This window comes from Oncorhynchus masou, chromosome 9 (assembly GCF_036934945.1).
Source record: "Oncorhynchus masou masou isolate Uvic2021 chromosome 9, UVic_Omas_1.1, whole genome shotgun sequence".
Lineage (NCBI taxonomy): Eukaryota > Metazoa > Chordata > Actinopteri > Salmoniformes > Salmonidae > Oncorhynchus > Oncorhynchus masou.
The window spans coordinates 41,115,007-41,142,854 of record NC_088220.1 but is presented as its reverse complement, the minus strand read 5'-3'; the positions used below and the strand labels follow the sequence as shown (position 1 = coordinate 41,142,854).

The following is a 27,848-nucleotide window of genomic DNA, read 5'->3' as shown; positions in this document are numbered from 1 at the left end:
TATTTTGAGGTAGGCCGCAACACAAATGGCTGTTGGAATAGCTGATTTCAGTCATTGTTCCATTGTTTCTCCCTACAAGAGAGGGGTTGGGTCGTCTTGAACCGCGGCCCATGCCGCACTGTGTAATTTACAGGGCAGATGAAGCACTTTCTACCGGGTGAATGGCTATTAACAGCTGCTCCTGTCAGTGCGGCATTATCCCAGCGGCCTCTGAACGCATGGAGACCAGACTCTGGTTGTTCTTTGCCACAAACGCAGATGGAAAAACACACAGTGTGACAGTGTGTGAGATGAGGTGAAAAGCACACCTCTATTGCACGCATTTTGCAAAACAACTTTCAGAAGGCATGGTAGCAGGCATGGATACACACACAGCAGTGTGACTGGACACACACACACACACAACCACTACGGAGCTCTCACTGTCAGCAACACACAACAACACTGAGGATTGTTAGATACAACATGGCATCCAACACCGCCACTGTTCTATCAATCACTTACATAATCCTTCATCTATCTACCTGTATCTCCTGATCTATGCATTTGTGCATCTGTCCCAGGCTGTCTAAAGCTGATCTACAGGCCTATTGGCTGGGCTGTGGATCTATGGATGGGGGATGGTGTGTATGGGATCTATCAGGGGTTCTATGGGGGATCCTATGGGGGTGTGATGGCTGATCGGGGGCCTTGCTGCAGCCGTGTCCTCGCCGACGTTGAATCAAGCTGAGCAGGGATGAAAGCAGGGCCGGCAGGAGGCGAGACAAGCTGGATTAGCTCTCAGCGGGTCAGTGTTTACTGGACCTCAACAGCAGCACTGGCAATGACCAACGCTACAGCCCACACAGCCTGGCGATGATAGATTTATCTGGCTGATAGATGTGTCTATCTCTCTTCATCTCCCTTTCACTTTTTCTGTCACACTGTCTATCTCGCTTACGCTCCCTTTCTCTCGCTCTCGCTCTCTGTCACTTTCTCCATTTCTCTCTGTGTTCCTCTGTCTTTCTTTTTATATATATATTGTTTCTCTCTCTTTCTCCCTCTCTCATCAGCTCCCTTTAAAGATCAAAAGAGCTGGATGGAAGGGTGTTTACATCAAACCTTGTTTCCACACATCCAATCTCTCAAAGATGCCAACTTTCAACAAAGTTGTACACTAGTTCTAGGCCATTAAGGTCTGGCTAAACCACAATATGGTCCTGCTTAACCAATGTTCCTGACTATATTTCTCTCCCCTTCACCAGCTGTAAGCAGCACTTTTCGTGTCACGTGATAATGAGCCCAAAAATGTCATCAAATCCCCTAATGGTGCAAGGTTTGAGTGTTTCACACAAGTGCTCCCACTCACTTTGTCATATGATTCTAGCTTAAACACTAGAACCAATAAAGAAGTCAATTTGACTGCTCACAAAGTCATGCTCCCTCCATTCTTGACTTTTCCTAAGTAAGTCTATACAACAAACTGTCGGTGGTTGAATGTTAATATCACAAATAGAACTGGAGTTATAACCAGTTATAAGAGGGCATGTCATTTTTTATGGGTTTTCCCCCATTACTCCTTCTCCCAACAGTTGTAAATACCTAGCTGATAATTGCCCTGATAATTGCTTCGATACTAAACCTAAAATACACCAAAACTAATTTCACAAAAATAACAACAGATTCCATAAATTAAGTAAAGTATGATGATGAGAAAGGGGGTGAATGGGTGAGTTGATGAGCTCCCGAGTGGCGCAGCTTATGTACTGTATCTCAGTGCATGAGGCGTCACAGCAGACACCCTGGTTTCGAATCCAGGCTGTATCACAACCGAAGGTGATTGGGAGTCCCATAGGGACAATTGGCCCAGTGTCCTCTAGGTTTGGCCGGTGTAGGCCATCATTGTAAATAAGAATTTGTTCTTAACTGACTTGCCAAGTTAATAAGGGTAAAAAAATATATAATCTATGAGCGAGGGGAAGTGCATAATTCAGTAGAGGCATAATTCTGTAATTACCAATAGTGAATGAAGAACAGGGCAGGTTCATTGTATTGTATTGATCCATTCTAATTATAATCTCAAAATGGTATGTACCCTATATCAGTCCAATGAATCCAAGCAGTCTGATCAGTCTACTCTAGCCTACTAGAGAGTATGCTACACAGTGATAGTGTGTGTACATTTTATTTTTTGGTGCTTTTTACCCCTTTTCTCCACAATTACGTGTTTTCCAATTGGTAGATACAGTCTTGTCCCATCGCTGCAACTCACATACGGAGTCGAGAGCCATGCGTCCTCCGAAACTCGACCCTACCATGCCACACTGCTTCTTGACACACTGCTCGTTTAACCCGGAAGTCAGCCACACCAATGTATCGGAGGAAACACCATACAACTGGCGACCGTGTCACCATGCATGCGCCCAGACCACCACAGAAGTTGGAGGCCAAACCCTCCCCTAACCTGGATGATGCTGGGCCAATTGTGCATTGCCTCATGGGTCTCCCGGTCATGGCTGGCTGCTACACAGCCCGGGATCGAACCCGGATCTGTGGTAACGCCTCAAGCACTGAGTGTGCGTAATTGTACATGCTGAACGGCTTCCAATATCTGGGAAAAAAATCCACATCGGGCAGCAGGGGAGAGTGTCGGCGAATGTGGTGATGAGGCTTGTGGAACCTTACGTTGGCAAGCGGAAAAATGTAACCTTGGACAATTTCTTCACTTCACTGTCATTGGCCGGCACGGCAAAATAAGGCACCTGCACAGCCATTGCCCAGTACTCCACAATGGTGCTGAAGAATGACAAGATAATGGGGACACAATAAAGAGAGAACTGGAGACTATTACACACTACAAGCAAACAAAGGTATGTCAAAGTGTGTCAAGCAAGTGAAAGTTACGAAGATTTCTGTCAACTGTTAGGACAACGAATAACAGCTCAATTAAATTCAACCAATGCCATTGCGTGAAGACGCACAAAATGTAAACATGAGCTGACAGTAATTGACTATTTTTGATTGCTGCTATATCAACGCTTATATTAATTATAATGCCATTATTGCTTTTGTGCCGATTTTGACTATTTATCAAGGCCACTTGGTGCTTAAAATGATGTTTAGGCTACTGATGTTTTCATCAGTGTATGGCTGACAATCAATCTTGGTGGTTGGAGTATTTCGTTTATTTTGTCATTAGAAGAATAAGCTGTTACAGTGTTCCAACACATATGCCTTCCGTTTCATAGTTGTAACAAAGGCACTTCAAAAATAAAATGCATCGAACACTTGAATTGATGTTTTTGTAGCCAGCCTACAGTAACGTAAACTAATGAAAATGCTTTAGTGTTATTTTAAATATTATTTTAAAAAGTATTCTAATGTTACCCAAGCCTTCATAAACACAACACAATTATTATTTTTACGCTAGCATATATGAAATGTATTAATTACACTGTTAGAATGTTGCAGTCAGAATGACTGCTCATTAGCTTGAAGGTGGTCCCTTTGAGGTCCACCGATTCAAGTGTTCATGTTCAACCTAAGTGCGTATATAGAATTCAGGTTATGCAAGTTTGGTTCCAAATATAACTAAGGGATATTACTATTATTACAACATTATGATATATTTCAAGCAAACGGTGAGAATAGAGAACAGAGTGTGATGGTGAGGAGTCGTCGATTGCCTATGCTCGCTAGGGAGAGGCAGGCTGAATGAAGTAGGTAAACCGTGAGGATGAGAAGTGTTCATAACAGGTGAATGGATGAATCAAGCAGGTGAGAAAGTTCAGGTAACTGTGCTTGAGCTGTTCACGAGGCTGTGCTGTGGTGTGGCATGCATTGATTGCTGGGCCACTTGTTGTTCAGCATGAGTGAGGTATCTACACCAGAGCAGTGAAGGGTTGCTGTCCGTCTATCTGGATGCCTGTCCATCTACCTGGCTGCTTGTCCCTCTGTCTGTCCCTCTGTCTGTCCCTCTGTCTGTCGCTGGGGACTGGTGTTAGGCTCAATGGGATTCAGCGACTGTTCTTTCCACATCAAAGACATGTCATACTGACAGTATCTGACACCTGACTGTCCTACAGCAGTGCCAGCATGCAGCCTTCTCAAACAAAATCTCTCAATTTCTCATACAGTCTCTCTCTGTTACTCTGCTATTCTCGTGCTTTCTCTCTGCTGGTCTTTCTCTCTCTCTCTCTCTCTCTCTCTCTCTCTTCCATTGTCTTGCTATCTTTTTTCTCTTTCTTATTTTCTTGCTTCCTTGCTATTTCCCCATTCTCTCCATCTCAAAATCACACACAATCACATACAGACACATCGTTTTTTTCTCAGTATTTCTTCCCTCTCTCCCTCCTCATTCCTCCCTGTCCTCCCATATTCAGAGAGAGAGGAAACTTTCAGAAGTGCTCTCAGCACTCACTGTGCCTGTTTCCTGTGTCACCTGGGCTTCAAAAAGCTCTGAGCGGAGAGGGGTCTCAAGGTAACGCATAACGCAGCCTCCTCTGGCAGCCAGGCTCTGCCTGTTTGTCAGTCTCCTCTCATCTCCCCGTCTCTCTCTCCACCAGCTGTCCTCAAAGGAGGAAAGGAAAGGCTGCATTACCTCTGCACTGCGCCTTACATCACTGACGCAGAGCAAGATTCATTGTTAGGGAGTTGTAGTGGGCTGATAAAGGGATGTACTGGATATATATATATGGATTAATGGACTGGCTACTAGACTGTCCAATACTCAGAATATTACATCACTTTCTAGATTCCTAGAACAATATACTAGTTCTTTATCAGCTCTGCCTGCAATTTGCTATGTTGCTATGTTGTCCCTTACTTTTCCTTTTGCATATCATCTGGACAATCCTAGATGATCTTAACTGAGCTATCAAAATTCAAGAGGCTAGTCAGCTATTTAAAAATAAAAATTGAATCATTATTGGATTCTTAAGGACATTTAGCCCAGTAGAGAACTGTGTTCTGTCATAGTCACTCTGAGCCCACCATTCTTCCACTCTCAGCCGGCTAACGCCTCTACGTCTGTCCCTGTCTAATGCCTCTCTCTCCCTCCTCCTCACTCCACCTCAGCACCACCAGGTCACATCCAATCCCATGAGTTGGCCCGGGCTCTAACGCCCTGTGACAGCCTCCGCGGTCTCTGCCACGGCCCGTCACAGGGGGTTGTCAATCTGCACCAGCTGACGTGTAGCCTCCAATTCTGTCCTGTACACAACACAATACAACAGGCTGGTACTGGTTGGCACCGGCGCCATCATGGCCATACCTGGCTCACCCCAATGTTGCTGTCCAAGGGACATGTCCTGAAATGTGGGGCCATGTCAATGGTGTTGGGCATGGCTTATGGTGCTGCCCACATGGTCTCCTCCCTCTCTCCCATCACTCTCTCTCTCCCTCCCCCTCTATCACTCTGCTTCCTGGTTGGATAGACTGTGTCCAGTCTACTGGGCAGCCACAGTGTAATTTGGCTCAAAGGGACACAGGGGATAAAGAAGCCTGAGAGCATGGGTAGGAAAAGCTCAGGTTTAGCGTCGGGCCTCCAGAGTACCAGGGTCCAACAGACACATAGGAAAAAGCATTAAATAAACATTAATGGAACTGGGTTAGAGGGGATTTATTAAGAGAGCTTTTTGCCCCCCTCGCTGACGAGAGTGACGTGCACCATTTGAATAACTCTTACATGCACACAGGTAAACAAACAAGTCAATTTATGTGGCCATTTTGAAAATAAATGTTTCAGCTCTTTTTCCAGGGGAAGTGTGTGTGTGTTTTTATTTTGGAATGGTTTACGACAAAACCGAGAAGTTGAACAAGTTCGAATCCCCAAAAAAACACTTGGCTTTCAGGCTACAGTAAGTCTGACTTGGTATCACGTTGCCGTGTGCTAAAAAAAAGGCCTTAATTGTGGCTTAGTGATGGTGAAAATACCCTTTGCCAATGGTAAATACACTGATAAAGAGTGACTGACGAAACAATACACACAGTAATGAGAACAACTTTGTTTCCTAAGCTCAGAGTGACAACATACCAGTAGATTAAAAGTGGGAAAGAAGAGTTAGGTCATATATAGATTGACTCCCAGAATTGTTTCCTCATTTTGAAAACTTTGTGGAGCCAATGTTCTGACAGATATGTCTGACTGACTAGCACTGCAGAACTGTATCAAGAATGTGGTAGGTGAGAAGAATATGTGTAGTCAGTTTTAAAATATACTCTATAGGCTGGCTTTTGTCCCTAAAAACATTTCTCACAAACTGCTTTACATTACCCCTACCTACACCTCCAAAGAGGAAGCAGCAGCACAGTGGCAAAAAAACCCCAGGAAAAGCTAATTAAGAAACCTAGAGCACAACCAGACTCAGGTGTGCCTACAACTGTCTGAACTCAGAATTCTAGTCAATAACAACCAGAATACTTCTCTAACTCCCTAAAACTCCATTTGAATGTAGGAAAAAGGTTTGTTGTGCCCATGAAAAGAACACAAAAGTAGGGTTCATTTCACACAGTGAAAATAATTAAAATTGTACCAAATTGAAATCCACAGCACTGTAAAACTCATTGAAAACTGCTGGACGTTATCCAAAGTAATTAACAAAACACCTTGGACATGCCATAGACAACATTCCCCCCCCATTCTCATTCATATTGCTGTCCAGTCTTCCTATCTCTTTCATTCTCGCCTTTTCTTTCTTCTCTCTCTCCCTTTCTGCCCCCTCTCTCTTTCTCTCCCTCCCTCTCTAGCTCTCTCTCTCCCCCTCTGTCCTTCACTTCCAACAAGGTGAGAATTGTCTGATAGTGTCACTCCTGCCACTCCTCCATGTGTAATTACGTTTCATTGTACGGCTGCACGAGCAATCAGAGCACATCCTCATTTGGCGGTGACCCCCCGGTGAAAAAGGATGGAAATGGAGCACAACCGAGGGAGTGGTCAGATGACTGAAGAGGTACTCGTTTACTCCAATGTATATTGACGAGGATAGTTTGGCTGAGGAGAAACCTTTTGTCGGCATCCCAAATGGCACCCTATTCTCTTTAAAATACATTACGTTTGACCGGGCCCATAGGCCTGTGGTCAAAAGTAGTGCACTATGAAGGAAAGTGGGTGCTATTTGGGACAAAGCCTGGAGATTGTTGTTAGAAATCAGAGAAAAAGAGACAAAAACGCTCCTGGATCAATCATAATGCCAGTATGTTCATTCAGTGAATTAAATAAATGAAGACTATGATAGAATTGCTTATGAAATCATGCACATTTAGAAGTTGACTGAGAGAGATGCAGGCTTAGCATTAATTAGCTGAGATGTTAAATAACAAGACGGTACAGAACAAATATCGCCAGAGCTGGATCTGGCAACTACAACAGTAGTACACACATGCACATACGCAAGCATAGAACTAATGGAAATGAGGCTTTTAACTTCTCCACGTACATTGGGTCTCTCCTTAATGTCCCTTATCTCTGAGTAAGGCTGGCAGCTGAGAGTCAAATCTGATTGCAGATCAGTGTCTCTGTCAATGTCCCAAGTGCATACACAGAATTACACGTAAAGATACAGACACAGTCAGAAACACAATACCATTAAAAGTACACATGCACAGCCTTTTACACTTAAGATCAGAAACGCACACACACACACACACACACACACACACACACACACACACACACACACACACACACACACACACACACACACACACACACACACACACACACACACACACACACACCCACGTTTTATGATTTCAGAGGTACTGCTAGGGTTGCAAAGCGTCGGATCATTTCTGGTAAATTTCCAGAATTCATCTGGAAATTTTCATGGGAAGAATTCTGCTTAAATTCATCAAAAAAGTTAGCCTACAACAGTGAACCTTTGTTGTGGGATACACATAAGGGAATTCTAGGTCTTGTGGCATATTTTGGTTAAACTATCCCCAATTCAATGGAATTGCAACCCCCTGCATTCTTCCATCACATGCGCAGTGCACTATTCCATCACATGTACAGCTGTTCTCAAGATCTTGCACACTAATGAGATGCTATTGAGCCCACACTACTACACTGTCTGATCCAAGGACTACATGCTTTCTGGTAAGTTTTGATTACAATACTGGGTGGGGTGAATATACTTTATATGACATACAGTAGTAGTAAAGAGTAGCCTACAACAAAGTGTGTTTATAAAATGTATTCTAGTTAGTGTTTGCTACCATGTGGGTTTTAGCTTGCTTGAGCCTGCTAACCGAGCAATGTTAATTCATCTGTTTCCATACGTTTCATTTAAAAAATATATATCTTACAAAGGGGTTGTTTAATCTAACAGCATAACTATTTATGTATACATGGAATTGTATTTGTTCTTTTACAAATTTTTCATAATCTTTACAGGAAAAGGCCGCGGGCTGTTACGATCGTTTAAAGATGGATTGGACCAAGGTACAGCGTGGTAGGCGAACATCTTACTTTATTTAAAATGAACACCGAAAAACAACAAAATACCAAACGAACATAAGGTTCTGCAGGCTACACAGCACCTACACAAAATCAAGATCCCACAAACTAAGGTGGAAAACAGCCTGCCTATGTATGATCCCCAATCAGAGACAACGATAGACAGCTGCCTCTGATTGGGAACCATAACCGGCCAACAAATAAATAGAACACATAGATTTTCCCATTCAAGTCACACCCTGACCTAACCAAATAGAGAATAAAAAAGGCTCTTGAAGGGCACAATCTCATGTGTGGAGACATTTCACTGCTGCTAGTGTAGAATGAAAGGCTGTGTACATTTGCAAATACTGTGCCAAATCATATGCGAGGAATGCCACAAAGATGCAGAATCATCTGGCCAAGTGTATAAAGTTCCTCAGCGCTCACAACAAGCAAAAGTCCCTATACTTCAATATTCCAGGTGAAAATGATGAATCAGAATCATCGATAGCAACAGCTCATGGTCCTCCTGGAATCAGACATTTTTTTGACTCAATGAAGGAACATAGTCAGGGGAATGCTGATGAATGTCTTGCTCAAGCTGTGTATGCAACTGGTTCAACTCTCATGCTCACAGTCAATGTGTATTGGAAGATATTTCTGAATGTTCTTCGCCCAGCATACACCCCTCCAACCAGACATGCTTTATGTACTAATTTGTTGGATGCAGAGTTCAACAGAGTTCAAGTGAATGTCAAGCAAATCATAGAGAAAGCAGACTGTATTGCAATCACTTCTGATGGGTGGTCGGATGTTTGTGGGCAAGGAATAATTAACTACATCATCTCCACCCCTAAACTAGTATTCTACAAGAGAACAGACACAAGCGACAACAGTCACACTGGTCGCTACATTGCAGATGAGCTGAAGGTGGTCATTAATGACCTTGGAACACAGAAGGTATTTGCACTGGTGACAGACAATGCTGTGAACATGAAGGCTGCTTGGTCTGAAGTGGAGGAGTCCTTCCTTCACATCACACCCATTGGCTGTGCTGCTCATGCATTGAATCTGCTCCTCAAGGACATCATGGCAGTACAAACAATGGATACACTCTACAAGAGAGCCAAGGAAATGGTTTGGTATGTGAAGGGTCATCAAGTTACAGCAGAAATCTACCAAGCAAAGTGAGAAGAATAAGAGCACAACTTTGAAGCTGCCCAGCAACACCCGTTGGGGTGTTGTTGTCATCATGTTTGACAGTCTCTTGGAGGTGAAGGAGTCTCTCCTAGAAATGGACATATCACAGTCTGCAGATATGGACAGCCCCATCAAGAGGATCCTCCTGGATGATATATTTTGGGCGAGAGTGGTGACCAGCCTGAAAATCCTGAAACCTATAGCAGTAGCCATTGCACGGATTGCGGGAGACAATGACATCCTGTTTGATGTTCAGACTCTGCTTGCAGATGTAAGAGAAGAACTCTGTACTGCCTTGTCCACTTCACTGTTCTGAAATACATCAAAAAGTGTGAAGACTTGTGCCTGAAGCCCATACACGCCACAGCGTACATGTTGGACCACAAGTATGCAGGCAAGAGCATCCTGTCTGGCGCCGAGATCAACAAGGCCTATGGTGTCATTACTACCGTGTCTCACCACCTTGGCCTAGATGAGGGCAAGGTTATTGGCAGTCTGGCGAACTACACTTGCAAGCAGGGGCTTTGGGATGGAGATACAATATGGCAGACGTGCCACCATATCTCATCAGTCACCTGGTGGAAGGGACTTTGTGGATCTGAGGCTCTTTCCCCTGTTGCCTCCATAATCCTCCAACTCCCACCAACATCAGCCGCCTCAGAATGCAACTGGTTATTGTTTGGGAACACACACATAAAAGCACGCAACAGGCTGACCAATACAAGGGTTGAAAGAATTGTGTCCATCCGGGCAAATTTAAGGCTCTTTGAGCCTGACAACGAGCCATCCTCAACAAGGTTGGAAAGTGACAGTGAAGATGAGGCCTTAGCGTCTGATGTTCAAGAGGTGGACATTGAGGAGGTCCAAGGAGAAGACATGGAAGCCTAAGAGGAAGACAACCAAAGCTTAAGTTTCAAGACTATCATTTTACAGATGTTTGTTGAAAACAATTTTGGGAGATGCGATGGATCATTGGGGATCATTCAATATTCCCTTTCTTTTATTGTTCAGTGAAACCATCCCATGTGCAGAGTCAACTCATTTAAATAAAGTTTACTTTGTAACTAAATTGTTTGTTTTTTTTTCTATTTGAAGGATTTAATCACTTGCAATTATGTCTACTTATGATAAGGTAAAAGGTTTCTGTTTCTGTCTCCAAATGATATGGTAAATATATCCAATGCAAAACAAAAAACATCTACATTTAAATGGTATTAATATTAATTTGTATATATTTCCGTTAATTCCCATATATTCCCATTAATTGCCACAGAAAGTTTCCACCTCTGAATATTCCCCAAAATGTGTAACCCTAGGTACTGCTCATGACCATACAAGCACATCCTGCCGCGAAGAACGCGTACGCATGCATGCACACACGAACACGCAGACACGTCAACGCACACACACACACACACTAATGAAAGGGTGGGGTTGTGAAGTGTTGTGTCAGTGGTTAGATGAATCTCTACTTCCCCATAGAGACCACTTTCCCTCTCCTCCCTCCCTCCTCAGCATTTGAAAAATTAAAAGGAAGATTCAGTGTCAATTTTACTGTCGATTTATTTTGCTATGCTCGCCGCTGAAATATTAATGTGCGTCGAGAGGAAGGGCAAGTTAGCCTCACTTGAGTATTCACAGCTCCGTGCTTGCACCCAGCTGCTGTTGCAACAACTCAATGAGTGGAGGGATCACAACGTGCAGATGGTGTAATGACCACCTCTGAAATGGATTGCAACTGGATAGTGAACAATCAGACATAAGATGTTAGGTCAGTGTGGGTTAAGTATTGAATGATTGATTTGTAGAGTCAGCAGGAAAAATGGTGCCATTGACTGACATCCAAGATTCATCCGAGCGAGCTGTGTGTAGAGCATACACAGACAGGGACATTGGCTCATGCATATATGTGTAAAGACACACACAAGCATACAAACAAATATGTACAGTATATCACATGTATCAAAAAACATGTCATCATATCTACCTATTTCCAGTGTTAAATGCTGACACCAAAACATATATACATGTATATATATCATAAAGCACGTGTCATCTTGTTAACTACGTCTTTTCTAGTTGAACACACTTACAATTTGTTGTTTATTTCTAGTGCGGTTCCCAATATCACCCTGCTCCTCCCACAGCGTGGTCTTTGTGTAATTTAGCGTCAGTGAAAACATGACAATGCAGATCTGCCGTGTTTACCAGACTCTGGCTTCATCTTGTCAACTCGTAAAAGGTCAAACATCCCGCTTCCCCAAGCGGTTGATCTAATCGGTAAACATCAATTCATACCTCTCCGCATTGCAACCGTAACTCAAAATAGCTCCATGAAGTGTATCACGGATAGACACGAAGATGAAGACTGGCACTAGAGTTAATGTATCGTCTCCTCGATGCTAATTGTTTATCACAGATATACACAAAGGTGGACTTCTCCTCAGAGCGCTAATGGTCCTGTATCATCTCCTCAATGATGCTAAGCTAATGTAATTAGGATAACAACTAGATTGTATCTGTAAACATCATCTTCTCCGTATTACAACTATGACTCAAAATAGCTCTATAGTGTATCATATACAGTGGGGCAAAAAAGTATTTAGTCAGCCACCAATTGTGCAAGTTCTCCCACTTAAAAAGATGAGAGAGGCCTGTAATTTTCATCATAGGTACACTTCAACTATGACAGACAAAATGAGAATAAAGAAATCCAGAAAATCACATTGTAGGATTTTTTATGAATTTATTTGCAAATTATGGTGGAAAATAAGTATTTGGTCTGACTAAATACTTTTTTGCCCCACTGTATAGGCTATACACAACTTCTCCTTAGAGCATTCCTGTATCATCTTGTCAATGATGCTAAAGTAATAATCTAGTTGAGATAACAATTGGGCGCAGTAGATAAGAACCAGATGTAATTGTATGGAATGTGGATCTGTGGGGCTCTCTGCCTGGCCGAGAGAGGGTCCTTGCTGGGTTCTGCAGGGGGGCAAATGGAGGAATCTCATGCTGGATATCTCTCCTTTCTCTATTTCTGCATCTCTTTATCTCTCTCTCTCTCTCACACACACACACACACACACACACACACTTATTGCTCAGAATGCTTTCACCTGATGGTAATTAAGTTTATCGCGCTGTGATTACATGAATTACACAATTGGATCCACTGATTGTATCTCGGGTGCTGATGAAATGGGAACAATTGCAGGTTTGCCATTTTTAATTGAAAACTACTGCAGCATAGAGCCCAACATTCTGAGAAGGTGGGAAAGATGTGGGGGAAATTAATCAAATAACCCCCAGATCTGGAGCAAACAAAGGGGGAAGGAACAAAGGTTAACAAAGCCACAATTTGAATTTTCCCAGCTTCTTACAAGCCAGTTTGAGGTTACTCCTAATAAGTCAGCCTCTTAGTCACAAGAGGTTGTCCTAATATGGACACACAAGTTGCAAGGTAACAATATGCTGTGTTCTTCCTACCTGACCACAACAACTCACAAATCTGCTAAACGGTGGCTCTCAGGAGGCCAGTTAATATATGCATCATCAACCTGCACACGCCAGTAATCAAGACGAGTCTGTCTTTTTTCAAACGGGATGCCCTGCTGGGATAGGCTTTCATGTCCTCCTCCAGACGACAGCAGAGTGTTTTAAATGTCAATACAGTATCAACATTCCACACGACGAGCCGCTCTAAGCACATAAATGCTCTTAGCTCCGTACAAATTGAATCGATCTCTGTCACTTTTGCAGCAAACTAAACAGTTGTATTTTTTACAGTGGGTGTGTGGGTGGCTATTATTCTAATAAGGACTCACTCACATGTTCAGATTCATTTCTCCAAATCAATTACACAAAAATATTATAATAATAATAATGAAGAGAGCTAATTTCATTCCGCTTGCCAACTTGTTTACGGGACATTCCAGCTAGTCAGGCGAATCTGGATAGTGTCCGATGAGGAAAGCAAAAGCAATCGACAAAAGTAGGGAGTGCAGGTTAAGTTATGGGCAAGAAAGTAGTGGAAGTAGTAGTAGTGGTACTATTTGTAGTTGTTGTGGTAGTAGTGGTAGTAGTAATAGGCTAAAATAAGTGTCTGATGAGAAAAGCATAAGCAATCAACAAAAGGAGGGAGGTTAAGTTATGGGCAAGAAAGTAGTAGTAGTTTTAGTGGTGGTAGTAGTGGTAGAAAAGGAGTACTGGTAGATTTAGTAGTAAATTTCCATTTTAGTCATATAGCAGACACTCTAATCCAGAGCGATGTATAGGAGCAATTACGATTAAGTGCATTGCTTAAGGGCATATCGACACATTTTTCACCTACTCAGCTCAGTGATTCGAACTAGTGAGGACTACTAGTGCAGTAGTTGTAGCCTTCGAAAAAAAGTTGCATTGCATTTTTACATACCATGCAACTACTATTTGCATGCTGTATGGTTCTCTGGTAAATGTACAGGTGTGGCTACGGTTGAGTAGGTTACTTTCTAAATGTAATCCATTATAGTTACTGATTACCTGTCCAAAATGTAGTCAGTAACGTAACTTTTGTAATACCGAAACTCAGTAACATAATCTGATTACTTTTCCATTAAAATAAAATTCCACCCCAAAAGTATATTGTGGTATGTGTTTCATTCATCCATTGTTGATATAGTCCCAAAATGTTTTGTATGTCAACAATCAGGTTTTCATGATACAGAAATACAGCCAGTATGAAAATGAATATTACCAATTGATAAATCAATGTTAAAGTTTAGATAGGTGGCCATAAATTGTTGTAGCGTTTTACTTTATGGGTTGGTTACAGCGCATTCGTAAAGAATTCAGAACCCTTACAGCTATTTTCAGGTCTCTCCAGAGATGCTCAATCTTCAAGTTCGGGGTCTGGCTAGGCCACTCAAGGACATTCAGAGGCTTGTCCCAAAACCACTCCTGTGTTTTCTTGGCTGTGTGCTTAGGGTCGTTGTCCGGTTGGAAGGTGAAACTTCGCCCCAGTCTGAGGTCCTGAGCGCTCTGGAGCAGGTTTTCATCAAGGATCGGTCTCTACTTTGCTCCATTTATATTTCCCTCGATCCTGACTAATCTCCAAGTCCCTGTTGCTGAAAAACATCCCCCCCAGCCTGATACTGCCACCACCATGCCTCACCGTAGGGATGGTGCCATTTCCTCCAGATATGACGTTTGACACTCAGGCCAAAGTGTTCAATTTTGGTTTCATCAGACCAGAGAATCTTGTTTCTTATGGTCTGAGAGTCTTTAGGTGCCTTTTGGCAAACTCCAAGCGGGCTGCCATGTTGTCTTTCTAGAAGGTTCTCCCATTTCCACAGAGGAACTCTGAAGCTCTGTCAGAGTGACCATTGGGTTCTTGGTCACCTCAATGACCAAGGCCCTTCTCCCACGATTGATCAGTTTGGCCGGGAGGCCAGCACTAGGAAGATTCTTGGTGGTTCAAAACTACTTCCATTTAAGCATGATGGAGGCCACTATGTTCTTGAGGACATTCAATGCTGCAGAAATGTTTTGGTAACCTTCCCCAGAATTGTGCCACGACACAATCCTGTTTCGGAGCTCTACGGCCAATTCCTTTGACCTCAGGGCTTGGTTTTTGCTCTGATATGCACTGTCAACGGGGGACCTTTTTTTAGACAGGTGTGTGCCTTTCCAAATCATGTCCAATCAGTTGAATTTACCACAACTGGACTCCAATCAAGTTGTAGAAACATCTCAAGGATGATCAATGGAAACAGGATGCACCCAAGCTCAATTTCAAGTCTCATAGCAAATGCTATTTATTATTTTTCATACATTTGCAAAAATGTCTAAAAACATGTTTTTGCTTTGTCATTATGGGGTATTGTGTGTTGATTGATGAGGAAAAAATGTATTTAATCAATTTTCGAATAAGGCTGTAATGTAACAAAATGTGGAAAAAGTCAAGGGGTCTGAATACTTTCCGAAAGCACTGTATGCAGGCTTCTTCTAACCCATTGATTTCTACTAAAGATAATAATATGATTGGGTTATATCTTTACATTAATACCAAAGCCTGTCATTTCAATAAATTTAATACCCCCTGATCTTCAAGAATAGGACTTTGAAAGATGGAAGTATACTGTAGATTAGCCAAATTATTTTACCTGAGCATAACCCAAAAACTAAGGACTTGCCCAACTAAGCCTGTCCTACTCTATTGTTTATGATTTTGTTGTCATGTAGGACTGATTGGGCTCATTGCTTAGAGTTGAAAAATAAATGATGCTCTCGTGGAATGGCATGCTATGAGCAGTACCCGAAAAGTGCTATTTGCATGTGAAAAATGAATGCCATGTTCTGCATTTGCTATAGGCCTATTGTTTACGTTTTTGTTGGTGACACCTTGACATCTCGATAATTTGCAGCTGTTTAAAGCATGAATCTACAGTGGAAACAATAGCAACGTGAAACCCTGCATCTGTTTTGGTAAAAAGCTGAGGGATGGGCCTGGAGAAACGTAACCACTCTCAGATTATTAGACAGAGCTAAGGATGCAAGCACTGACAATCCATGATATCAAAATGATTGTTGAAACCATATTATAAGGTTACCCTGAGTATACAAAACATTATGAACATCTTCTCTTTCCATGACATAAAATGACCTGGTGAATCCAGGTGAAAGCTATGATCCCTTACTGAAGGTACTTATTAAATTCACTTCAATCAGTGTTGATGAAGGGGAGGAGACAGGATAAATAAGGAGTTTTAAGCCTTGAGACATGGATTGTGATGTGTGCCATTCAGAGGGTGAATAGGCAAGACAAAAAACTTACAGCGCCTTGCAAAAGTATTCATCTTCCTTGGCATTTTTCCTATTTTGTTGCATTACAACCTGTATTTAAATTGATTTTTATTTGGATTTCATGTCATGGACATACATAAAAAAGTCGAAATTAGTGAAGTGAAATGAAAAAAAAAACGGAAAAAAAAACAGAAAACTGGTGAGTACATATGTATTCACCCCCTTTGCTATGAAGCCCCCAAATAAGATATGCTGCAAACAATTACCATCAGAAGTTACATAATTAGTAAAATAAAGTCCACCTGTGTGCAATCTAAGTGTCACATGATCTGCCACATGATCTCAGTACATATACACATCTGTTCTAAAAGGCCCCAGAGTCTGCAACACCACTTAGCAAGGAGCACCACCAAGCAAGCGGCATCATGAAGACCAAGGAGCTCTCTAAACAGGTCAGGGACAAAGTTGTGGAGAAGTACAGATCAGGGTTGGGTTCTAAAAAGATATCTGAAACTTTGAATATGCCACGGAGCACCATTACAGCCATAATTAAAAAATGAAAATAATATGGCACCACAACAAACCTGCCAAGAGAGGGCTGCCCACCAAAACTCACAGACCAGGCAAGGAAGGCATTAATCAGAGGCAAAAAAAGACCAAAGATAACCCTGAAGGAGTTGCAAAGCTACACAGCATCTTGGAATGGCCTAGTCAAAGCCCAGACCTCAATCCAATTGAGAATCTGTGATATGACTTAAAGATTGCTGTACACCAGCAGAACCCATCCAACCTATCTCTTGTTTGTTTCACACTAAACAATATTCAAAGTAGTAGGCATGTTGTGTAAATAAAATGATACAAACCCCCTGAAAAAAAATCCATGATTCCATGATTGTGTTCTAATTTTTTTTATATCCATAAATAATGACCACAAATATTGCCATTACCCTATTCACTATAATGGGGGATCATGTTTTCTGAAAACAATGGCTGCAGTACCGTGGTCGGCCTTTAACTTGAAATCCTCAATGCGAGGGGGCAGTCGTTTCCCCTGGGTTATGCAATTTGTATTTACATTTCCAATGTTTACAAACATTGGAGAAAAACAAGAATCTATTGTGTGTTCTCATGGGGTGTGACCGTGGATCAAATATCATGAGGTATTTATAAGTTATATATTCAAAAATCAATGGGAATATAGCATTAATCTAGTCCAAAAAATAATTACAATATAGCAATTAAACACTGGAGTGATAGATGTGCAGAAGATGTGTACAAGTAGAGATACTGGGGTGCAAAATAGCAAAAATAAATAAAATAGATAACAGTATGGGGATGAGGTAGTTGGATGGGCTATTTACAGATAGGCTACGTACAGGTGCAGTGATCTGTGAGCTGCTCTGATAGCTGGTGCATAAAGATAGTGAGGGAGATATGAGTCTCCAGCTTCAGTGATTATTAAAGAATAACCAGGCATCCTCTACTGACAAAATGAGGTCCTGTCCTTCCAGGATACCCGGGCCAGGTCGATTAGAAAGGCCTGCTCGCTGAAGTGTTTTAGGGAGCGTTTGACAGTGATGAGTGGTGGTCGTTTGACCGCAGACCCATTACGGACGCAGGCAATGAGGCAGTGATCGCTGAGATCCTGGTTGAAGACAGCAGAGGTGTATGTGGAGGGCAGGTTGGTTAAGATGATATCTATGAGGGTGCCCGTGATTACAGATTTGGCTTTGTACCTGGTAGGTTCATTGATAATTTGAGTGAGATTGAGGGCATCAAGCTTAGATTGTAGGACTGCCGGGGTATTAAGCATTTCCCAGTTTAGGTCACCTAACAGCACGAGCTCTGAAGAAAGATGGGGGGCAATCAATTAGCATATTGTGTCCAGGGCACAGCTGGGGGCAGAAGGTGGTCTATAGCAAGCAGCAAAGGTGAGAGACTTGTTTCTGGAAAGGTGGATTTTTAAAAGTAGGAGCTCAAATAGTTTGGACACAGACCTGGATAGTAAGACAGATCTCTGCAGTAGATTGCAACTCTGCCCCCTTTGCCAGTTCTATCTTGTTGGAAAATGTTATAGCTACAGATGGAAATGTCAGGGGTTTTGGTGGTCTTCCTAAGCCAGGATTCAGACACAGCTAGGACATCCGGGTTGGCATAGTGTGCTAATGAAGTGAATAAACAAACTTAGGGAGGAGGCTTCTGATGTTAACATGCATGAAACAAAGGCTTTTACGGTTACAGAAGTCAACAAATGAGAGCGCCTGGGGAATGGGAGTGGAGCTAGCCACTGCAGGGCCTGGTTTAACTTCCACATCACCAGAGGAACAGAGGATGAGTAGGATAAGGGTACGGCTAACAGCTAAAGAACTGGTCGCCTAGTACGTTTGGAACAGAGAGTAAAAGGAGCAGGTTTCTGAGCACAGTAGAATAGATTCAAGGCATAATGTACAGACAAAGTTATGGTCAGATGTGAATACAGTCGAGTTAAACCTATGCACTGATTTACGATGGGAGAGATACTGTCCCTAGAAACACAATTTAAACTAGGTGAGGTCACTGGATGTGTGGGAGGTGGAACTAAAGGGTTAATTAAGGCGTACGGTGCAGGTCTAGAGGCTCTACAGTGAAATAAGGCAGATGGGCATTCAGGGGACGTCACGACGGAGGAGCCAGTTGATAAACCCCCTCGGGCGAATTACGTTGGTAATCAAGTTGTGATGGGTCGGCGGGGGTCCAGGCCGATTGGCAAAATAGGTATTGAAGCCCAAGGAGTGGCAAATGGACCTCTTCAGCTAGCTGGGAGATGGGCCTAGCAAGGTTAGCTCCAGGCTAATTGGTTATTGCTTCAGGACAGAGACGTTAGCCAGGAGTGGCCACTCGGATAGCAGATAGCTAGCTGCAATGATCCAGGTGAAAAGGTTGAGAGCTTTTCAATCCGGAGATATGGAGAAAAATACATCCGGTTTGCTCTGGTTTGAGTCGCACTGTGCAGACTGGCGAGTGTTGTCTGTGCTGATGGTAGCTGATGACCGCTAGCAGTGGCAAGCTGGCTACTAGCTAGTAGATAGTTAGCTGGCTAGCTTCTGTTGAGTTTCCGGTTCAGAAGTAAAGAAATAGCAGATCAATACCACATTGGGTGAGGCGGATTGCAGTAGAGTATGTTGAAGTTGAGGTTAAGCAAAATATAAACAATATTTTTATCAAACAAAACAGATATAGAAATATATATAAACATGGGACACGACAAGACGAGGACAAAAAGACGTTTGAGCTTGCGTCCGTTAGGCCTAAGAGAAGAAACAAATGACACCACCGCTTTCGTCCTTATCTCCAAGCATTTATTCAAACTGGATCCTCTTTGGATGCCAACAGTAGTCACACCATTGGAAGACATAGCTTGGACTGTAGCCCAAAACAGACTATTCCTGCTCTTTTCCCGCGATCCATCAAATGCATTTAGTGTGTCATCATAGTGGTCTCCGTCTTGTGGTCAGACTGGATCAGGCGGAACAAACATGTGCCTTTTTTCAATGCTGATTTGAATGTCATTGAGACAACAGAAAGGTGTCGCAAACATCCTTTCTGAATGAAAAAGTAATCCTAGAAGTAATCATCTAGTTTTTCAAAAGTATCTGTAATCTCATTACAATATTTTTACAGGTAACATAGCGGATTACAGTTATTTTTTTTGTAACCCGTTACTCCCCAACCCTGGGTATGGCATCATGTGCACTGGGAGTAATCTAATTGTTATGCAGAATGTACAACAGCTGCATTTTTCAATAATAGAAGACTAGCATAATGTGCTAGTGGGTACACAATAATTAGTACAATCCATTGAACATGAGAGGATCTGAACAATCAATGCTAAATTAGGTGTTTGAATATTTAAGATTAAACTAGATACATAATATGTACAGGACATGCTCATGCATTCAGCAATGATTGGATGTCAAGGCTAGAGGGGGCGTGAGGGGGGTTGATGGGGTAGTGGGTGGGTGGGCTCGAGTGGTAGAGTGGAAAAACTAATGGAGCCGTCTCCTTTGGCGAGAAGGAGGAGGCACGAGGAGAGAGACCTATTTTTAGCAAATGAATGTAAGGCTCTAAATAATTAACTGATAATGATCTGACAATCAGAAGTGAGATAAAATGATCTCCCCAATATTTTTTCCCCCGTTAGCGCGGGGTGGCTAAGGAGCATTATACATATGATGTGGGTCCCCAGTTAATAAAGCCACTGGTACTATGCCTACTGCTATGCAGCAAAAAAGTAATTGATAGGAGGAATGAGATGCGTGTGCTGGAGGCGAGTGGATTTGACCATGATTAGTGTCTAATGACTGACAGAAAACTGGCAACCACACTCTGTTTGTGACATAGTAGACTGGTGAATATAGTCTTTCCACATGCAGGGCCTGATTCTGATACACATCTCCTCTGTGCTGTACTAGCTGCTGCACTGCCGGCAGCAGACAATTGCATGCAAAATACTGTCTCTGTGTGTAAACAGCCCTGTGGCAAGGCAATCACAGATTCCCAAAAAAAATCAATGACATGAAATTGCACCCACACACAGAAAGCTGGAAACGACGGGGTAGCTGGTGGTTGGAGATGCTTGGTGGAGACAAAAACAATGATGATGTCAACAATGATTCATATTCAAATTGTTCAATGTATATTTCTCACCTTTTTCTTCAAGACCAAGTCCTGAATTGCAGTCCTACTCTTCTGAAAAACACCACTGCATAGCATAGGTTTTATAGAGAATGATTGTGACATAAGTAGGCTATATAGTTTGAAAATACTACCAGGGACACTGCATTCAAACCTTGCAAAGAACGTAGAATGAACTCAGTCAACACTGGACATATGATGAGATAGAAACTGTTTTCTTTACTTCTTCTCCAGAAATATTAATCTAGAGCCATTTTAAAGAGATGAACTCAGATAAACTTATCCAGCTAGGCCCTCACTGTTCCATTCAACCGTATGTCTAAGACATTGAGTGCTGTCTGAAAGCTAGTCTTTCCTGCCTGTTGGTTGTGTGTTTAGGTGAGTGGATTCCTGCCCAAGATATCTCTCCTCCCCCTGAGAGGGTGCCTCCTGGAAAAAGAGAGAGTAAGAAAGAGAGGAAGAGGGGAGAGAGAGCATTGACAGGGGAGTTGATGAATAGCCCCGAGCTGTGTGTTTGTGCTCCAACTACTGAAAATCAAGGCGCTAATCTCCCCGCAGCTCTCCTACCTGCCTTGCTCCTTTCTCTTCCTCCCTCCATCTAGTTCTCCTTCTCTCCCCCTCCCTCTCCCCCCTCTATTTAAACATTGTTCCATCTGCATATTCATGTCGAACCATCTGTCAAGCTAAGTATATCAATCCGTCAATCCCTCTATCTCTCTGTCACTCTTTTTTTTCCCTCCATTCCACGGCTGTCACTGCCGCGGCTGATATCTAATTTTCAAACACTGTACCACTTCCCCGGCTAAGAGAGTGGGAGAGAAAAACAAGAACAAATGGAAATGCAGAATTGTGACTGAGCCTCATGCATCTGACAGGAGCTTTCGATATAAATAAAAAAAGCTTTTCACGAGAACCAAAAATTGTTTACACACATGTAACAATTTATTTTCTTAAATGGATGTGGGAAGAAAGCGGACCCTTTATTCTAACAAAATTACAAATCATAACACTCAAAGCACAAGGAGACAGTTTATTAGGTACACAACCCCATTCACAACAATTGATCGCTTTTACAGACACTGAGTCACGTGGCTATGGCATGCTATATAAAGCAGGCAGACAGGCATCGAGGCATTCAGTTATTGTCGATTGAACTTTAGAATGGGAAAAACTAGTGGCCCAAGCAACTTTGAGCGGGGTATGATCGTCGGAGCCAGTTCCTCAGAAACGTCTGCCATCCTGGGCTTTTCCCGCGCGAAAGTGTCTAAGGTTTACCGAGAATGGTACAACAAACTAAAAACATAAAGTCAGCAGCAGTCCTGTGGGCGAAAACAGCTTGTTGATGAGGGAGTTCAATTTTGAATGGCAATAATTGTGCAAGCTAACAGGCAGGCCACAAACAATTAACGCAGCACAACAGTGGTGTCCAGAACGGCATTTCGGGAAAGCACAACTCAATGATTCTTGTCACGGATGGGCTACTGCAGCAGAAGACCACAACATGTTCCACTCCTATCAGCTAAAAACAATAAGAAGTGGCTACAGCGGGCATGTGATCACCAACACTGGGCAATTGAGGAGTGAAAAAACATCACCTGGTCTGACGAATCCAGGTCCCTGCTGTGTCATACCGATGGCAACCTTTTATAAAAGCAATAGCACCACTAAACACAGTTCTTCTCCAAACTGTCTGACCCCATCACAGCCCCATATCAATCCACCCAGGCAGAAGAAAACAACAGGCAAACAAATAAATTAGAGCCTCTCTGCCCTCCTCTCTTCCAAAAGGCCGTCTAACATTGCAACCAGACAACATAACGTTCATATGACCACATCCATAGTCCCCCCTGACAGTGACTGTCTCTAATATTACATCAAATAAAATAAAATAAAAATGGCCGCATACACATACTTAGCATATGTTATTGCGGGTGTAGCAATACTAAGCTTGTGTTCCTAGCTCCAACAGTGCAGTGATATCTTCCAATACACACAAATGTAAAAAGTAAAATAATGGAATTAAGAAATATAGAAATATTAGGATGAGCAATGTCAGAGTCCGGAGCATAAATATATATATATGTGCTCCCGAGTGGTGCAGCGGTCTAAGGCACTGCATCTCAGTGCTAGAGGCATCACTACAGACCCTGGTTCCATTCAAGGCTGTATGACAACCAGCTGTGATTGGGAGTACCATAGAGCGGCGCACAATTGGCCCAGCGTCGTCCGGGTTAGGGTTTGGCCAGGGTAGGACGTCAATGTAAATAAGAATTTGTTCTTAAACTGACTTGCACAGTTAAATAAAGGTTAAATAAAATAAATAAATAAATAAATACATAAATATATACAGTGCCTTGCGAAAGTATTCGGCCCCCTTGAACTTTGCGACCTTTTGCCACATTTCAGGCATCAAACATAAAGATATAAAACTGTATTTTTTTGAGAAGAATCAACAACAAGAGGGACACAATCATGAAGTGGAACGACATTTATTGGATATTTCAAACTTTTTTAACAAATCAAAAACTGAAAAATTGGGCGTGCAAAATTATTCAGCCCCCTTAAATTATTACTTTGTAGCGCCACCTTTTGCTGCGATTACAGCTGTAAGTCGCTTGGGGTATGTCTCTATCAGTTTTGCACATCGAGAGACTGAATTTTTTTCCCATTCCTCCTTGCAAAACAGCTCGAGCTCAGTGAGGTTGGATGGAGAGCATTTGTGAACAGCAGTTTTCAGTTCTTTCCACAGATTCTCGATTGGATTCAGGTCTGGACTTTGACTTGGCCATTCTAACACCTGGATATGTTTATTTTTGAACCATTCCATTGTAGATTTTGCTTTATCTTTTGGATCATTGTCTTGTTGGAAGACAAATCTCCGTCCCAGTCTCAGGTCTTTTGCAGACTCCATCAGGTATTCTTCCAGAATGGTCCTGTATTTGGCTCCATCCATCTTCCCATCAATTTTAACCATCTTCCCTGTCCCTGCTGAAGAAAAGCAGGCCCAAACCATGATGCTGCCACCACCATGTTTGACAGTGGGGATGGTGTGTTCACGGTGATGAGCTGTGTTGCTTTTACGCCAAACATAATGTTTTGCATTGTTGCCAAAAAGTTCAATTTTGTTTTCATCTGACCAGAGCACCTTCTTCCACATGTTTGGTGTGTCTCCCAGGTGGCTTGTGGCAAACATTAAACGACACTTTTTATGGATATCTTTAAGAAATGGCTTTCTTCTTACCACTTTTCCATAAAGGCCAGATTTGTGCAATATACGACTGATTGTTGTCCTATGGCAGAGTCTCCCACCTCAGCTGTAGATCTCTGCAGTTCATCCAGAGTGATCATGGGCCTCTTGGCTGCATCTCTGATCAGTCTTCTCCTTCAAGGGGGCCAAATACTTTCGCAAGGCACTGTATATGTATATATATATATATATATATATATATATATATATACACACTACAGCTCAAAAGTTTGGGGTCACTAAGAAATGTCCTTGTTTTTGAAATAAAAAAACACATTTTTAACAAATTGATCAGAAATACAGTGTAGACCTTGTTACTATTGTAACCTGAAACAGCCCATTTTTTTATGGAACATCTACATAGTTGTACAGAGGCCGATTATCAGCAACCATCACTCCTGTGTTACAATGACACGTTGTGTTAGCTAATTCAAGTGTATTATTTTAAAAGGCAACATTTTGCAATTTTGTTAGCTGAAAACTGTTGTTCTGATTAAAGAAGCAATAAAACTGGCCTTCTTTAGAATAGTTGAGTATCTGGAGCATCAGCATTTGTGGGTTCGATTAAAGGCTAAAAATGGCCAGAAACAAACAAACTTTTTCTGAAACTCGTCAGTCTATTCTTGTTCTGAGAAATGAAGGCTATTCAATGTGAGAAATTGCGAAGAAACTAAAGATCTCGTACAACGCTGTGGACTACTCCCTTCACAGAACAGCACAAACTGGCCCTAACCAGAATAGAAAGAGGAGTGGGAGACCCAGTGCACAAGTGAGCAAGTGAGCAAGAGGACAAGCACATTAGAGTGTCTAGTTTGAGAAACAGACGCATCACAAGTCCTCAACTGGCAGCCTTTAAATAGTACCAGGAAAATACCAGTCTCAACATCAACAGTGAAGCGGTGACTCTGGGATGCTGGCCTTCTAGGCAGAGTTGTAAAGAAAAAGCCATATCTCAGACTGGCCAATGAAAATACAATATTAAGATGAGCAAAATAACACTGGACAGAGGAACTCTGCCGAGAAGGCCAGCATCCCGTATTCACCTCTTCATTGTTGACTTTGAGACTGGTGTTTTGCGGGTACTATTTAATGAAGCTGCCAGTTGAGGACTTGAGGCATCTGGTGCATCATTCTTACATATGTACTCCTCTTGTCCAGATGGGATAGGGCAGTGTCCAGTGCGATGGCGTCATCTGTGGATCTATTGGGGCGGTAGGCAAATTGCAGTGGGTCTAGGGTGTCGGGTGAGATGGAGGTGATATGATCCTTTAATAGCCTCTCAAAGCACTTCATGAGTGCCTCTCAAAGCACCACGGGGCGATAGTCATTTAGTTCAGTTACCGTCACTTTCTTGGGTACAGGAACAATGGTGGACATCTTAAAGCAAATTGTGCAACAGACTGGGATAGGGGAGATTGACTATGTTCGTAAATACACCAGTCAGCTGGTCTGTGCATGCTCTGAGGACGCACCTAGGGATGCCATCTGGGCCAGCAGCCTTGCGAGGGTTAACACGCTTAAATGTCTTACTCACGTCGGCCACGGAGAAAGAGTCCATAGTCCACGGGAGCGGTGGTGGCCCGCATCGCCGGCACTGTGTTTTCCTTGAAGCGGGCAAAGAAGGTGTTTAGCTTGTCCGGGAGCAAGACGTTGGTGTTCAACAGAAAACCATGGTTGGTTTTCCCTTTATAATCCATGATTGTCTGAAATTGTGACTCCACTATCTCTGTACTGACGTTTTGCCTGTTTGATTGCCTTACGATGGGCATAACTGTACTATTTGTACTCAACCATATTCTCAGTCACCTTGCCGTGGTTATTATTAAAGTTCCCAGCTACAATAAATGCAGCCTAAGGATATGCGGTTTCCAGAATGACCACGTCTATAGAACTTCAGCTACCACCAACAGTCACCCTGACTGTGACTGTCACTAATACGACCACATCCATAGATTTTAATTTTTTTTTTATTGAACCTTTACTTAACTAGGCAAGTCAGTTAAAGAAGAAATTCATATTTACAATGACGGCCTACCAAAAGCCTCCTGCGGGAAAGGGGGCTGCGATTAAAAATAAAATCTAAATATAGGACAAAACACACATCATGACAAGAGAGACAACACAACACTACATAAAGAGAGACCTAAGACAACAACATGGCATTTCACCAACACCTGACAACACAGCACGGTAGCAACACAACATGACAACAACATGGTCGCAACACAACATGGCAGCAGCACAACATGGTACGAACATTATTGGGCACAGACAACAGTACAAAGGGCAAGAAGGTAGAGACAACAATACATCACATAAAAGCAGCCACAACTGTCAGTAAGAGTCTTTGTATGAAGAGATTGAGATAAAAAAATGTCCAGTTTGAGTGTTTTTTTTTTTTGCAGCTCGCTCCAGTCGATAGCTGCAGCTAACTGAAAAGAGGAGCGACCCAGGGATGTGTGCGCTTTGGGGAACTTTAACATAATGTGACTGACAGAACGGGTGTTGTATGTGGAGGATGAGGGCTGCAGTTGGTATCTCTGATAGGGGGGAGTGAAGCCTAAGAGAGTTTTATAAATAAGCCTCAACCACTGTGTCCTGCGACAGGTATACAGAGATGACCAGTTTACAGAGGAATATAAAGTGCAGTGACGTGTCCTATAAGGAGCATTGGTGGCAAATCTGAATGGGCGAATGGTAAAGACCATCTAGCCGCCCTTACCTGCTGATCTATAAATTATGTCTCTGTAACATAGCATGGGTAGGATGGTCATTTGAATCAGGGTTAGTTTGGAAGCTGGGGTGAAAGAGGAGCGATGACGATAGAGGAAACCAAGTCTAGATTTAACCTTAGTCTGTAGCTTTGATATGTACTGAGAAAAGGACAGTGTATCGTTTAGCCATACTCCCAAGTACTAGTACTTCAGCTACTGCCAACAGTCACTCTATATTTAATCATCATTTTATTTGGCCATTTATTCCTGACTCGCTAGGGTTCCATTTTAGAGGAACCTTGTTATTTTCTTGACTGGGGGCTCTTTTTTACAATCCTAACACAAAAATCTTAGCACTGGCGGTAGTTAGTGTTGGGGAGTAGATGTTGGGGACTACATGTACAGTAGTTAACTGGTAATTCAACTACATTTTGCACTGGTAGTTGAACTAATTTCAAATCTTGGTAGTGTTTTTCAATAGTTAAACACTTTTTTTGCCATGAAGTGGTGTAGCTAACTACTGGAACTACAGACTACTTTTTTTGCAAAAAGAAATACAATATGGGTGAAGTAGGCAATAATTGAATTACTACCATCCTAATTGTTACTTGAAACATATTTGTTGTGTTTAATAAGCTAACTTACACATGATGTTAACATCTGACAACAGAGTTGCTGTTCCTGCAATTTGTGCTCTATGACATTTCATTTTTCACAAAGTAGCTTGGTTGTAGTGAACTACTTTTCCAAAAGAGCTTTAGTTAAGAAAACTATATTTTTCTTAAGGGTAGCTTTAGTGTAGCTTACT

The 27,848-nt window shown here is 42.3% G+C and overlaps 1 protein-coding gene across 8 annotated transcripts in view; it reads right to left on the bottom strand.

The window, feature by feature from the left end:
• LOC135545985 (protein diaphanous homolog 2-like) overlaps nucleotides 1–27,848 on the bottom strand; it is a 626,286-nt gene that overhangs the window by 113,395 nt on the left and 485,043 nt on the right. The window lies entirely within an intron of this gene.